Genomic DNA, 15,555 nt, shown 5'->3' with positions numbered 1-15,555 from the left:
GGTGAAAAGCGAAACTATAAAATAGCCATAAAGGAAACAAGAAGCAATGATGAAAGTGGTATACAATTGCCCCTTGGAAAAAGTTTCAAGACATCGATAAAAGGAAAAAAACATAAAAAGGGGAGGAGCATTTGCAGAAACTGTCTTTTCACGCTGACAAACATTAAATGCACATCCAATCAGGAAGCGTGGCCTTGTCTCGGAAGTTTGACGACGATAACCGTTCCGGCTACCATCATCAAACTGGGGGGACTTAATGAAACGCATAATGATCCGTCTCAGAACAAGCAAGCGTCTCGGCAAAAAATCTTAACCGGCACCATACGTACCGGAATATTCGCCCTATCCCGACAAGCGTCCAACGTCATCTCGACTTTACCATGCCGGACGAATGGTTGGACAAAGAGCCCGGGTGTCATACACAACTGGCATCATAAAGTCAGTCATGATAACTATAACATTGAGGAAACACTTGGAACAAGTGGAAAGCAAAACCTTCTCGGCCAGACTGAGAGCACCGTGATGCATTAACCGGAACCAACCTGCCATCTGTACCATCACGGCATTCCAACCCGACACGAAGATATTCTCCCGGGACAAGTACGACGTCCCGGAGAAAGTACGTCATCCCGGAGAAAGACACTTCGTCCCGGAACGATCACCAGGTAACGGAACAAGCATGCAAGCAAGTTGCATGCCACGTCAGCCCGCAAATCTAGGGAAGTTCGTTAGGATCTGTTATTTCCATGAAAAGGACAGGTGCCACGTCACCCCTCGGGATTGACAAAGTTTGTTACAACCATGAAAGGGACATGTGTCACGTCATCATTCCCTCCATAACATCTATAAATACACGAACGTGATCCTTCATTTGGAACAACACTGGATGCATTAATGTTACTCTGCCCAAATCAACTACAGTGGCATTACTCCAGTCGTTAATTGATTCTGATCGATACTCCGATCATCATCGGAGTCAATCCACACTAAGATATTAACTTATTCGATTTCGATCGAATAAGGTTAATTCAATTGGTTGTTTTATGCCCTTGAAATCCAGATTCCAAATCGGGGTTTGCACAATTATTGGAGTTAAAACAATCAACCTGCTTTTTTTCCTAAATTAAGCAATCGAACCCGAAATCTAATCACACTTAACGATTTTGGTTTGATCAGAGAGGTTGAGCTTTTGAAGATAAACAAGGTTAAACAGAGAACTATTAGACTTGATGGGTTCACGGATTGAGCTTTCGCTCAAGTCAAGCTCGCTCACATGGCGATCATTGTTGCTACACGCCACACCATCCCACAAACAACAATAGAACCTGTTCTTCTGTGATCTGACATATTGCTAATTGTGGGTCTTCTCCAAGAATCTAACTTTTGAAGGCCACCATTAAAAGAAGTGTTGTAATGTTGATGAAGAATGGTTTGCTTGAATTGAAACAAAGCTAAACACTCTTCATGATGGCTTATTAACACTGATGACGTAGTGGGTGTGATCAGGAAGACTAGTAAGAAGTATACAAAGGAAATCATAATAGGCATTGAGTTGATAGCCATGAAGAAGAGATTATTATGTAATTTAATTTACTTCATTTCTTTCTGCAGCTATACACCGTTCTTTATAGATGGAGTGAATGCGTATGCTTAACATTTATTTCTCAAAACCTACATGACCTTGGTAGTTGGCTAATGAAAAACATTAAATACGGTCGAAGTCAAACGTCTTAAGAAATTTAATTGCGTTTGAACTTGGATGGCTCATTTTATAGCCATGAAATAAGTCTAATCTTCAGCCTATAAATATCTTTGGAAAGGAAACAAATATATACTAGTTGTTGGGGTCCTTGGGGAGCCTACTAAGCTCAACTGTTTCTATCTCCAAAATTCAATAATTGGATAATGAAATGATGAGATTTTTATCTTCCGATACTTCTAGGTAGGTTTTGTTGGAGATATGAAGATCTTTAAACAATAAAGGAAAGGAAACTCACATGAAGCTTTCACGAAGCTGTCAGGAAACTCACATGTAGCTTTCACGAAGCTGTCAAAAAATTCACAAGAAGCTTCCACGAAGCTGTCAGGAAACTCACATGTAGCTTCCACGAAGCTGTCAGGAAACTCACATGTAGCTTCCACGAAGCTGTCAAAAAATTCACAAGAAGCTTCCACGAAGCTGTCAGGACATGAAGCTGTCAGGATACTCACATGAAGTTTCCAAGAATTGTTTTAGCATACTCCTTAAGCCATTCTATAAATAGACCATCTTGTAACTCATTGTAAACACACCAAGAAAAATTATCGATAATATTCTCTAGTTGGCCGTGGACTAAAGCAATCACAACGATTGCATATAACCACGTTATCTCGCTTGTGTCGATTTACTTTTCTAGTTTATTGTCTTTCGTTCATTATTGTGGGTGAGTGATTCTCTTGAATCACTATTGTTGTTTGGGTCCAAAATCCTTATAGGTTTGTCATTCTTCATTTTTTATTTGTAGAAAACGCTCCCTCATGTTAAATATATACTAGTTTATAAGCCCTACTATTGTGGAATTGGTTCAAATTTAATATTCTAAAAATACGGGTTTACTTTATGAGACCTTTCATCCTGTTTAACCCCTTTTACCCATATCCATTTACTACAATTTTTTGATTTGCCTGTTAAGTATACTCCACAACCCAAGTTGACCGTAGATGACAAATTTGGCCAGTACATTAGTGATTCACTGATTTGTACCATGGACATATTAAAAGCAAAATATATGAAAATTAATTTAAAATAAATCAATTCTTTTTTAAAAACATTATATATGTATTTTTATCTTGGTTTTTGAATGTTTGAGAATCTCCAACCAAATGAGACCCAAGTGACCAAGTTCAAACCACGCTCACTACGTTTTAGAGCCTTGCCTTAAAAAAACTGAAATTAGAAAAATTGCATACAATGAAAAATGACGGGTGTATGATCTAATACATCAGTGATTTATACCACGGACATAGTAAAAGAATAGTCGTACGTACTTATGAATTAGGTAGATACACTTGAATAACCCAAGTGATCTAGTATGGACTTGTCTACTTTGATTTGGCATGCTCAATTACTCCTCCACTCAAGGTTGCAAAGTACTTAGTTAGAACTTTGAAGGGAGTAATCACCAACTCAAAGACTAATCGAGCATTCGAATTTTACTTTTCGCCTCTAAATATTAGTGATATCCGAACCCATAACTAATTGGACTATATATATGCTAATAATTAAGGTACAAGTAATTAATCAAATATTCTCATACATTAACTACCTTTGGACAATTAAACCAAATTGGGGGTGACTTCTTATGTTTACCCATTTCAACATGATGATTGCTGGGCATGTTTAACTTCTGCATGGAGTCAACTTAAACGATCATTGTTTTTGGAATAACAGAGAGAAAAAAGTAATGGTTGGAGAAGAAGGAAGAGTGGTGAAATAACCGTGTTACCCTCCACATATTAGACAACGAAAGTTAGTTGCATGGACCATCGTCGTGCAATCCTTATAAGTTGTGAATGATCAATATAATTATTGAAAGATAAGGATCATCAATGTAATTTAGTGTAAATCATAAGGTCTATCAGTGTAATTTACTTTTTTTTTCTTTAAAAAATCATTTAAATGTTAGGCGTGTGTAAAACCATACCACATGATGTCAAGATTAAAGTTACAAAGAAGTACATGCAATGCTTTTATTTATCTTGGATACATATATCATAGACTGACTTAGTTTCTCCTCTTGTTACGTAGTTGCCTTACCCATGTGTCCTTCCTCATACCAAATCGATCAATAAGCCAATCGTGATACCTTGCATATAGAAATTTCCATAAAACAAGTCCAATTACCAACCCACTTACAAAGTCTGAGAATATGACAACCCAATCGATTATGTCATCGGGGAAGAGAGACTCGTACTCATCGATTGTTTGTGGAAGTGTTGATGCCGTTGAACCTTGACAATCATTGGATAATGGTAGAGGATTACCCACATAAGAGTAGTTCTCAAATGTATTGAATTTTTCTCCAGTTGGTACACGCCCTTCAAGATGGTTGAATGACACGTTGAACATGCAAGGAAGCCAAGTTGTAACAATTCTTGAGGAATTTATCCGGATAACTCGTTATGTGAGAGATCCAAAGATTCAAAATTATTTAGTTTCCCCAATGATGGTAGCACATTACCCGTAAGATGGTTGTTGGAAAGATAAAGTGATTCAAGGCCATGAAGATCAGCAAATGATTGTGGGATTTTTCCATCAAAGTTGTTACACGAGAGGTCAACTGCTATAAATATGTTTAAGATCTTCTGGTATTCTGTTCTGACACCTTTGGTAATTATTGTCATAGAGAAATCATTGTCAACCAAAAATTGTTCTTCAAAGTAAAACCGGTCTCCCATACTAGACATTTTACATGCAGATTTCATTCCCTTCCAAATGCTGAAGTACTTCTCAGGCAGTTGACCAGTAAAGCCGTTATTTGAAAGTTCAAAGATACGTAACTTCGGAAACTCTTAGCTAAAGGTTGATGGAGTGAGAATCGTACCCGTAAATCTGTTTGACCTTAAGATAAGCACTTGCAGCTCTGTAAGAGTTCCTAACCAAAACGGAAAAGTACCTTCAAAAGAGTTATCACTGGTTTTTAGAACCTCTAACTTAGTACAGTTAGCTAATGATTTGGGTAATGGGCCTATCGATTTTCACTGAGGTGAATCATCTTCAAGCAGCTTTCACATGTAAAGGTACTTGGAATTGTGCCATGAAACTTATTTCGTTTAAGATCCAAGTACTCCAGTGAGTTGCTTAAGTTTCATAAACATGTAGGAATGATTCCAGTCATGTTGTTATTAGACAAATCTAGAAGTTGAAGGGATCTAACTTGCCATATCGATAGGGGTATTGATCGGTGTCGAAGGGCCGGTCAAAAATAGCCTAATTACTTTACTTTAGATAGGGTAAGCAGGATTCGTTCCACAGAAAATAGTGGTTAATAACAAGCAATTTCAGGATTGGGTTGTTTGTGATTAACTAAGACTAACTAAAGTAATGATTAAACTGACAATTACTAAGCAAACGCAAACTTTAAGTGTTTAAGAGCATAAACAATAAACTAAATGAGAAGGTTGCAATCAATTGGATTAAAGCCTTTATTCTTTTACAATCCCAATTATGCATGCACTTGTTTAGCAAATCCTTATGCTATCAAATTATCAACTAAACCTCATAGAAAAGACTTCTTCAGCTTTCCAATTTATGATTATCTTGGGCACAAACAATGCTACTTACACACGTTGTGTTTATCCCTATAGTAAGTTATAACTAGGATGGATTAAGCACAATATGTTAAATAACAATCACTTGTCTTGCAACAATCAATAAACTCAAACTTGCATTAATTGATAATTCAAAAGATTCAATGAAGTTATAAATCAAAAGACGTAAGGATTACAAAATCAAGAATCACATAAATAAATTTTCAATGAAGTTATAAACCAAAAGACATAAGGATTACAAAATCAAGAATCACATAAATAAATGAAGAACTAAGCATACAATAATTGTTCATGCGAGGAATAAAGTAAAAAAGACTAGACACTCATGTTGGTGATGATGAACATGATGATTTGATGAAGAATCTTGAATAGTTTGGCTTGAATCCTTGATCTTAGAATGATTATGATGTTGTTTGTGGTGTTTTTAGCTCTCAAAACTGATGGAAAAGGCCAACAATTGGTAGCCTAGGGTTTACTATATATAGGGATGAAGTAGGGTGTTTACCAAGTATCAAATCCCTCAAATCCGGCTCAAAATTATATCCAAAAATACGTCCGGCCGCAATTTGCGCCCAACGGCCATAAATTACGGCCAGCCGCAAGAAGTGGGCACCTCCTTATGCCCGTCCTCCACTTGATAATTCAACCAGCCGCAAAAATTGCCGCAATCCAGCCGCAAATTGCGGCTGCACCCCTTTTTCTTTTTTTTCTCGTTTAAACTCCGTTTTTTCGCGTTTTCGTCTCAAATCATTACGCGTTATAAAAACATTATAAAATAGCTTTTTAAACCTCGAATACTCCACGTAAAATTCATCTCTTAATATCGAACATGATCGGCATTTAAGAACCGATCAACTCCCCCACAGTTATCATTGTTTGTCCTCAAACAATCTTAAACTCAATTCTTCAACTCGAACTTCTAACAAATGATAAATCTTCCAAAAGCATATATAAAACCGCAAAGCCTTGAACTCGCTATGAAACATAAATTCCTCCGACATGGCTCTCACTTAACCAACTTTAACTTCCCGATTTGAATCATGATTATACTAACATCTCGTCCCGAGCAAATACTTCAAAAGTGTAGTAGAACATCAAACTTTGTGATCTTCAAATAAAACATGAGTCAAGTGAGAGCCATCCGCCATACGAACTAGATAAAAGAACCATTTACAGTCAATTCTATTTTTTGTTTTAAAGGTTGGTGTGCCGGAGTGTCCGAAGACACCCTTTTTGGTTCTCCTGGTTTTTAAGGATCACGGCACTCATCTCATGCCCCAACAACTCCTCTGGTGACTCTCAGAGCAGGGTGGACAATCGACGAAGGGTCATGGAATTTAAGTCCCACATGACTTATAAAGAGATAAAGTTTTTATGGTTTTAGCTCCATGAGGCTCTATTTTAGCAGTATTATAAGCCCCAATAAGACTCGCTTGTAGAAATATTTATCCAGCCCCTATACTAGCTGTTTTATGGATTTGGCTCCATCGAGCTCTAGTTTTGTGGTATTGTACGCCCCAAGCAAGGCTATCGTTTAGGAATATTTATCCAACCCCTAAATGTAGTGACCGGAACTTTTTCATGTTTATATATATATATTAAATGAAATTGTTATTTACATGATTAAGTGTTTCCAACATGTTAAGCAATCAAACTTGTTAAGACTTGATTAATTGAAATAGGTTTCATATAGACAATTGACCACCCAAGTTGACCGGTGATTCACGAACGTTAAAACTTGTAAAAACTATATTGTGACAATCGCTCCAAATCCATATGGACGAACACGTCATTCATCGATTTCATTGCGAGGTATTTGACCTCTATATGATACGTTTTGTAAACATTGCATTCTTTTGAAAAGGCACACCATCAATGAATATTTAAATCAAAGGTTTTCGACATCTGATAATTTCTACATATAGAGAATCACCGTAAATAATAGTTTACAATAGTACTTCCGTTGACAATGCAGTCAAAATAAGATACATGGTGATGATTTTGTGAATGCAATGTTTTCTTGAATAAAGCATGCAAGACTCCATGCACATAGCTTGTATAACATGTAAGCAAACAGCGAAAGACTTCTAGGGAACCTGAGAATAAACATGCTAACAAGTGTCAACACAAAGGTTGCTGAGTTCATAGTTTTAGTGTTTCGTATAATCTGTATATAAAAGTGGATCACAAGATTTCAGTTGTTTCATCCAGAAACGTTTATCAATAGATTCTACATAACAGAGCACCCTGGTAACCAAGCTTTAACGTTATAATGATAAATACCCCATTCGTTTTAATACACGCAAACCAACGTGTCCTAAACTCAAATAACACACGTTCGTTTAAAGGCTAGTGCTCTAGATCGGATGGGGATGTCAAGCCCTATGGATCCATATACTGTTATTCGCGCCCACCAGTCCATATCCTATGTACTGGCAGCTACTAGTTACCAAAGCTAAGGGATTTTTGATTCAAACTCAGTGTAGAATTTAGTATGTATTTGTATCCATTGCGTTTTAAAATAAATTGCATGTATTCTCAGCCCAAAAATATAGATTGCAAAAGCAATTAAAAAGGGAGCAAATAAAACTCACCTTAGCAGCATATAAAGTCGTTCACCAAAATGTGACCGAAACTCGGATTACCAAATAACCGTAGATCTCAACCTAGAGAACATATGCTGGTCAATAAATGTCTATCAAGCTAAGTCAGGTCATAGTGTATCACAATCCTAATGCTCGATATCGACATACAAAAGTTATCCAAAGTCGTTTCAAAAAGTCAATTTTGACAGTTGTTTAACAAAACGAGACGTACCTTATATAAGGATTCATTTACTCGGTTGGTAATGTTCAAAAATCCAATTTATCAATCTCGTAAATAAGTTGTTTAAATCTTAATTGTAAATTCAAAAGCAATTTCAATTAACGTTAATCATAATTCAGTTGATCATATCTTTTAATCCGTTCATCGAAATTATTCGATATCTAAATGAAAAGTTATTGATTTTTCGTCAGCTTTCCAAAAACATGTATATCATATACCTTTTACCACTAATATATGTAATTAATTCATGATTCATTATAAACTGTTTAACAACGAAATTTAGCATACACGTATGTATAAATATATATACTCGAGCACTAGACATGGATACGCAATTAATATATAAAAGATAAAATATGAGTGCTTACGTATCAATATTGAGATTCAATATTGTAGGAAAGTACGTAGACGTAACGGAGATGATAAACACTAGGTTTGATTCATAAATATACCCCCGAACATTACCCATAATTTTCTTAGCTCTATCCCGCTTGAAAACCATTTTGAAAGTGACACGCTCAAGACCTCGTCGTAGTATTTTATGTATAATACTAATTAATAATATTATTAATAATAAGATTAATAATAATATTAATCTTAATAATAATAATAATAATAATAATAATAATAATAATAATATAAATAATAATAATAAATACTTACGGAGTAATATTAATAGTGTGAGAAAACAGAACTGAAATCGTGCAATTTATAGAACCTTTTCTGAAAAAGTACCCCATGCGATCGCATGAGATTTGTGCTTCAAGGCCATGCGATCGCATGGCCCTCTGATCCAGCTCACAAACTTTTAACTTTTTGTTTGTCGACATAATTTTATATAATATATATAATATATTTAATTTATATAATTAATTATATATTATATTAAATTCACATGCATAGTTGACTTGTAATTTTTGTTCCGATAAGTCGTACGTCATCACTCGACTTATGTCCCAGTTCCGGTTTTTCAAATGTCCTTTTGTACGCTGAGAAAACTTGTGTTTTACATTTCGTGTCACGTACCTTTGTCAAAATATAGCCTTAAATTATCCCTAAACTATACCACTCAAAGTATAACTTAAACTTTCGAGTATTTTGATCATTTACTTCTATAAATCATCATCTCGCTATTTGTTAATATATATATATAATAACAATTCATTTTTATGACCAAGTTAATATTATATTTTATCGTATTGTTAAATATATATTTTCAATATTAATAAACACGTTTTAAAATACATATCGCAAGTTATTCGTATATCTAATTCCAACTGTTGATATTCCTTATTATTGTATGTGTCCAAATTACGTTACTTAAACAAACACTTTACCATTTATTCCGAATACCGTTAATAATGAATGATTTCCCAAATCAACGTGGACCTTACAACAGAGACCCGTAATAATATCATAATCCTTAAGGGACTCAATAATTATCTTTTAATTCAATCATTTGGCATAATCTTTTAACTCTGTATCTAAATATATCAATTAGATAATCAAACCAATAAGTTTAATGCACAGTATCATATACTCAACACTTTGTTACGTTTTCAAGTTATGGTATATATATGTATCTATTTACATAAAATTGTTTGCGAATCTTTGAGAACAATCGAAAGGTAATTGAATAGTTCAAAAATTTTGAGATTCAACTTTACAGACTTTGCTTATCGTGTCAGAAACGTTAAAGATTAAGTTTAAATTTGGTCAGAAATTTCCGGGTCATCACATATATGATGACATATATATGGTTATATATATAGTTAACATGATATTATGATAAGTAAACATATCATTAAGTATATTAACAATGAACTTCATTTGTAAAAACAAGACTACTAACTTAATGATTTTGAAACGAGACATATATGTAACGATTATCGTTGTAACGAGATTTAATGTATATATATCATATTAAGAGATATTCTTACATCATAATATCATGATAATATAATAATTTAAAATCTCATTTTATATTATAAACATTGGGTTAACAACATTTAACAAGATCGTTAACCTAAAGGTTTCAAAACAACACTTACATGTAACGACTAACGATGACTTAACGACTCAGTTAAAATGTATATACATGTAGTGTTTTAATATGTATTCATACACTTTTGAAAGACTTCAAGACACTTATCAAAATACTTCTACTTAACAAAAATGCTTACAATTACATCCTTGTTCAGTTTCATCAACAATTCTACTCGTATGCACCCGTATTCGTACTCGTACAATACACAGCTTTTAGATGTATGTACTATTAGTATATACACTACAATGATCAGCTCTTAGCAGCCCATGTGAGTCACCTAACACATGTGGGAACCATCATTTGGCAACTAGCATGAAATATCTCATAAAATTACAAAAATATGAGTAATCATTCATGACTTATTTACATGAAAACAAAATTACATATCCTTTATATCTAATCCATACACCAACGACCAAAAACACCTACAAACACTTTAATTCTTCAATTTTCTTCATCTAATTGATCTCTCTCAAGTTCTATCTTCAAGTTCTAAGTGTTCTTCATAAATTCTACAAGTTCTAGTTTCATAAAATCAAGAATACTTCCAAGTTTGCTAGCTTACTTCCAATCTTGTAGAGTGATCATCCAACCTCAAGAAATCTTTCTTATTTATAGTTATATATCTTTCTAATATAAGGCAATACTCATATTCAAACTTTGATTCAATTTCTATAACTTTAACAATCTTATTTCGAGTGGAAATCTTACTTGAACTTGTTTTCGTGTCATGATTCTACTTCAAGAACTTTCAAGCCATCCAAGGATCCTTTGAAGCTAGATCTATTTTTCTCATTTCCAGTAGGATTATCCACAAAACCTGAGGTAGTAATGATGTTCATAACATCATTCGATTCATATATATAAAACTACCTTATTCGAAGGTTTAAACTTGTAATCACTAGAACATAGTTTAGTTAATTCTAAACTTATTCACAAACAAAAGTTAATCCTTCTAACTTGAATTTTAAAATCAACTAGACACATGTTCTATATCTATATGATATGCTAACTTAATGATTTAAAACCTGAAAACACGAAAAACACCGTAAAACCGGATATACGCCGTCGTAGTAACATCGCGGGCTGTTTTGGGTTAGTTAATTAAAAACTATGATAAACTTTGATTTAAAAGTTGTTCTTCTGGGAAAATGATTTTTCTTATGAACATGAAACTATATCCAAAAATCATGGTTAAATTCAAAGTGGAAGTATGTTTTCCAAAATGGTCATCAAGACGTCGTTCTTTCGACTGAAATGACTACCTCTTACAAAAACGACTTGTAACTTATATTTCCAACTATAAACCTATACTTTTTCTGTTTATATTCATAAAATAGAGTTCAATATGAAACCATAGCAATTTGATTCACTCAAAACGGATTTAAAATGAAGAAGTTATGGGTAAAACAAGATTGGATATTTTTTATTTTTGTAGCTACGAGAAATATTAACAATTCTATACAAATCATATCCTAGCTAACTTATATTGTATTATACATGTATTCTAATATATTATGTAATCTTGGGATACCATAGACACGTATGCAAATGTTTTGACATATCATATCGACCCATGTATATATATTATTTGGAACAACCATAGACACTCTATATGCAGTAATGTTGGAGTTACCTATACAGGGTTGAGGTTGATTCCAAAAATATATATACTTTGAGTTGCGATCTAGCCTGAGACATGTATACACTGGGTCGTGGATTGATTCAAGATAATATATATCGATTTATTTCTATACATCTAACTGTGGACAACTAGTTGTAGGTTACTAACGAGGACAGCTGACTTAATAAACTTAAAACATCAAAATGTATTAAAAGTGTTGTAAATATATTTTGAACATACTTTGATATATATGTACATATTTGTAATAGGTTCGTGAATCGACCAGTGGGCAAGTCTTACTTCCCGATGAAGTAAAAGTCTGTGAAAGTGAGTTATAGTCCCACTTTTAAAATCTAATATTTTTGGGATGAGAATACATGCAGGTTTTATAAATGATTTACAAAATAGACACAAGTACGTGAAACTACATTCTATGGTTGAATTATCGAAATCGAATATGCCCCTTTTTATTAAGTCTGGTAATCTAAGAATTAGGGAACAGACACCCTAATTGACGCGAATCCTAAAGATAGATCTATTGGGCCTAACAAACCCCATCCAAAGTACCGAATGCTTTAGTACTTCGAAATTTATATCATATCCGAAGGGTGTCCCAGAATGATGGGGATATTCTTATATATGCATCTTGTTAATGTCGGTTACCAGGTGTTCACCATATGAATGATTTTTATCTCTATGTATGGATGTATATTGAAATATGAAATCTTGTGGTCTATTGTTACGATTTGATATATATAGGTTAAACCTATAACTTATCAAGACCCGTCCAAATCCATTCAGACGAAGTCCATATCGATTATAAATGATTCACAATAGTTGATTACATCGCAAAGTACTTGACCTCTATATGATACATTTTACAAACATTGCATTCATTTTTGAAAAGACAATCTTTCATTTCATCGAAAGTTGACGGCATGCATACCATTTCATAATATATCTAACTCTAATTGACTTAATAATAATCTTGATGAACTCGACGACTCGAATGCAACGTCTTTTGAAATATGTCATGTATGACTCCAAGTAATGTCTCTAAAATGAGCAAATGCACAGCGGAAGATTTCTTTCGTACCTGAGAATAAACATGCTTTCAAGTGTCAACCAAAAGGTTGGTGAGTTCATTAGTTTAACATAAATAATCATTTCATAATTTTAATAGACCACAAGATTTCATATTTCCATTTCTCATAAACATACGTCCCATACATAGAGACAAAAATCATTCATATGGATTGAACACCTGGTAACCGACATTCACAATATGCATATAAGAATATCCCCATCATTCCGGGATCCTCCTTCGGACATGATATAAATTTCGAAGTACTAAAGCATCCGGTACTTTGGATGGGGCTTGTTGGGCCCGATAGATCTATCTTTAGAGTTCGCATCAATTAGGGTGTCTGTTCCCTAATTCTTAGATTACCAGACTTAATAAAAAGGGGCATATTCGATTTCGATCATTCAACCATACAATGTAGTTTCGATTACTTGTGTCTATTTCGTAAAACATTTAAAAAGCGCATGCATTCTCAGTCCCAAAAATATATATTGCAAAAGCATTTAAAAGGGAAGTAATGAAACTCACCATACTGTATTTTGTAGTAAAAATACATACGACTATATTGAACAATGCAGGGTTGGCCTCAGATTCACGAACCTAAATCATTCGTATATATATTAAAACGTATTTTGGAAATCACATAGTTTCACTTATTAGTTACATAATATTTATATATATATTTTTGGTTATTTAGAATTTATTCTAATCTTCATTAAAACATATTCTTTATTTATGTATATCATATCTTAACTTATATGTTGTATTTATTTTGTATATATATCATTATAATAATTAATATCTATACTTTTAATTATATTAATATTTATATATATATATATATATATATATATATATATATATATATATATATATATATATATATATATATATATATATATATATATATATATATATATATATATATATATATATATATATATATATATATCTTTAGATGCACATTTAGTATTATATTTAAAAATCAACATTTTATGAGTATTTCAAATGTTAGCTAGTTTGATATGTTATTATATGCGATTTTGTTTTACTTATAGTATATGTAATAAGCATCTTTTATAAAACTAGTATTTATTTGTTTTTAATAAAAATATTTTCTAGAATCATAAGTTACTGCTAATAACAACTTTATTAATAATGAAAATACTAATAATATCAATAATTTTGTCAATGACGATACTTAGTTAAATAATAATAATAATAATAATAATAATAATAATAATAATAATAATAATAATAATAATAATAATAATAATAATAATAATAATAATAATAATAATAATAATAATAATAATAATAATAATAATACTAATAATACTAGTGGTTACAAAACTGATACTAGTACTAATATTAATGAAAATAATAGTAATTTGTACCATTTTTATGATAATAACAATAATAATAATAATAACAATCCTATTATGTTAGTATCAATAGTCATCCTACTTAATACTATTAAAGATAATAATATTAGTAATAATATCAATAATGATAATACTAGTAGCTTTATATGATAATGCTAGTAATAATAATAATAATATTAATATTATAAGTTATATTAATGATAATACTAAGCATATAACTAATAATGATAACTAGCATAATAACAATATTTATTAATAATTCAAGTAATAATAATAAAAATAAATAATAATAATAACATTACTAATAATAATAATAAATAAAAAAAATGATAGTAATTATAAAAGATTCACAACCTTTGAAGAAACAGTTAAAAAAATTAGCCGCTGCCCGGCTCGAACCCTCGACCTCTCGCTCACCCACTAACCCATTTAACCATTCCTCTAGTCCTGTCTTTCTGTTGTACTACTCCGTTGTAATTTATATAAACCGTAATTTAATTGTTTCCTGTTCTTCATCCCCTTCCTCAACAAAATCGATCAGATAAAGTCTCAAACTAATATCTCAAAATTATAGCTTCAATTAGGACTTGTAAACATTAATAAGATCATAAGTGTGATCTTAAAATGAAGAAAAAATCGAAATAAGAACAGCATAGCTGCAAAGCTGCTGTCGCTGTTGTATAACACAAAAAAAAAATTTGATTTCCCTTTTTAGAACTTTTTAGACTGAGGTTATAACACAAATTGTTTTTCAAATCACTCCTATAAACTATAGGAAGCATCAATTTAACTCAAATTACAACAGATATCTCGAATTTAATCAAAGAACATTTGTTTGACTTTTAATTTCAAACTTTGACTCTCAAATTCGATTTTGATTTAGAGAATTAGGAACTGAAACTTTGCAGATACATTCATTAGATGATTCCTAACGTAATTGCATTTCTAGATTTTGAAATTGAATCAAAATTGAGCTTTTGATAAAATTGGTTGAAGAACAGGGGTAAAGTGTCTGGTTTCTCAGAATCCCTATTTTTATTTGACAAATGCAGCAACTAATAGTAGTGTATATTTGATAATTGATGATAGAGGGATTCATGAACCTTTAATAGATTGTAGTAATCGATTTGTATACTTAATTGAGGTTGACATAACATTATTCTGTTAGTACAGAAATATATAAAAACTATAAGAAAGCAAATATGACTTTTATAAAGTTGTACTGGATTTTGGATTGAGCTGATAATTAGACATAGACAGGTAACAGATTAAGGACCAC

This window comes from Rutidosis leptorrhynchoides, chromosome 1 (assembly GCF_046630445.1).
Source record: "Rutidosis leptorrhynchoides isolate AG116_Rl617_1_P2 chromosome 1, CSIRO_AGI_Rlap_v1, whole genome shotgun sequence".
Taxonomy (NCBI): domain Eukaryota; kingdom Viridiplantae; phylum Streptophyta; class Magnoliopsida; order Asterales; family Asteraceae; genus Rutidosis; species Rutidosis leptorrhynchoides.
Note: the sequence above shows the minus strand (reverse complement) of the source record.